The sequence below is a fragment of the Arachis hypogaea genome, chromosome 11, assembly GCF_003086295.3.
Source record: "Arachis hypogaea cultivar Tifrunner chromosome 11, arahy.Tifrunner.gnm2.J5K5, whole genome shotgun sequence".
Classification (NCBI taxonomy): domain Eukaryota; kingdom Viridiplantae; phylum Streptophyta; class Magnoliopsida; order Fabales; family Fabaceae; genus Arachis; species Arachis hypogaea.
The window spans coordinates 129875595-129877531 of record NC_092046.1 but is presented as its reverse complement, the minus strand read 5'-3'; the positions used below and the strand labels follow the sequence as shown (position 1 = coordinate 129877531).

At 42.3% G+C, this 1937-nt stretch overlaps 1 non-coding gene across 1 annotated transcript; it reads right to left on the bottom strand.

Annotated features, from left to right (window-relative positions):
• Positions 1-439: 439 nt before the first annotated feature.
• On the bottom strand, positions 440-543 carry LOC112725473 (small nucleolar RNA R71). The gene has a single exon (XR_003164579.1). It is a non-coding gene; the product is annotated as a small nucleolar RNA R71 (small nucleolar RNA).
• Between the last annotated feature and the right edge of the window lie 1394 nt (positions 544-1937).

The window sequence follows — 1937 nt, the reverse complement described above, 5'->3', positions numbered from 1 at the left end:
GTCCGAGCTATCAGAGTCGCGCAGCCGGAAGTGTGAACTTTGGTAGTTAGGGTGTTACAGTGGAGATACAAGGAAGATGCTTGGTGACTTTATTGCACCCTCTTCTGACTTCTGTGGAAGGAGCATCTCAATTTCTGCAATTGGAGCAAACAACTTTGAGCTTAAACCTCAATTAGTTTATCTAATGCAGCAGAATTGCAAGTTTTATGGACTTCCTTTGGAAGATCCTCATCAGTTTTTAGCTGAATTCTTGCAAATATGTGACACTGTTAAGACCCATGGGGTTAATCCTGAGGTCTTCAGACTTATGCTTTTCCCTTTTGCTGTAAGAGACAGAGCTAGGACATGGTTGGACTCACAACCTAAAGAAAACCTGAACTCTTGGGAAAAGTTGGTCAATGCTTTCTTGGCCAAGTTCTTTCCACCTCAAAAGTTGAGTAAACTTAGAGTGGAAGTCCAAACCTTCAGACAGAAGGAAGGTGAATCCCTCTATGAAGCTTGGAAAAGATACAAGCAATTGATCAGAAGGTGTCCTTCTGGCATGCTTTCAGAATGGAGCATCATATGTATATTCTATGATGGTCTGTCTGAATTGTCCAAGATGTCATTGGACAACTCTACTGGTGGATCTCTTCATCTGAAGAAGACGCCTGAAGAAGCCCAGGAACTCATTGAAATGGTTGTAAATAACCAGTTCATATACACTTCTGAAAGGAATCCTGTGAGTAATGGGACAACCTAGAAGAAAGGAGTTCTTGAGATTGATATTCTGAATGCCATATTGGCTCAGAATAAAATATTGACTCAGCAAGTCAATATGATTTCTCAGAGTCTGACTGGAATGCAAGCTGCATCCGACAGTACTAAGGAAGCCTCCCCTGAAGGAGAAGCCTATGACCCTGAGAATCCTGGAATTGAAGAAGTGAATTACATAGGAGATTCCTATGGAAACACTTACAATCCTTCATGGAGGAATCATCCTAATCTCTCATGGAAGGATCAACAGAAGCATAACCAAGGCTTCAATAATAATAATGGTGGGAGAACACGGTTTGGTAATAGCAAACCTTTTCCATCATCTTCTCAGAAACAGATAGAGAATTCTAAGTAGAGCCACTCTGACTTAGCAACTGTAGTCTCTGATCTATCTAAGACCACTCTCAGTTTCATGACTGAAGCAAGGTTCTCCATTAGAAATTTGGAGGCACAAGTGGGTCAGCTAAGTAAAAGAGTTACTGAACTCCCTCCTAGTACTCTCCCAAGCAATACAGAAGAGAATCCAAAAAGAGAGTGCAAGGCCATCAATATACCCCACACGGCCGAACCTGGAGAGAGTCAAAAGGTAGTGATTTCCAGTAAGAAAGACCTCAATGGATGTCCACTGGCCTCCAAGGAGTTCCCTAATGAGGAACCAAAGGAATCTGAGGCTCATATAGAGACCATAAAGATTCCACTGAACTTACTATTGCCATTCATGAGCTCTGATGAGTATTCTTCCTCAGAAGATGATGAAGATATTGTTGAAGAGCAAGTTGCTCAGTATCTAGGAGCAATCATGAGACTTGGGAGGATGAACCTCCATTGCTCATCAATGAACTGAATACTCTGGTTCAACTGAAATTACCTCAGAAGAAATCGAATCCTGGAAAGTTCTTAATACCTTGTACCATAGGCACCATGACCTTTGAGAAGGCTCTGTGTGACCTAGGGTCAGAGATAAACCTCATGCCCCTCTCTGTAATGGAGAAACTAGGGATTTTTGAGGTGCAAGCTGCAAGAATCTCACTAGAGATGGCAGACAATTCAAGAAAACAGGCTTATGGACTTGTAGAGGATGTCTTGGTGAAGGTTGAAGGCCTGTACATCCCTGCTGACTTCATAATCCTAGACACTGGGAAGGATGAGGATGAATCCATCATCCTAGGAAGACCCTTTCT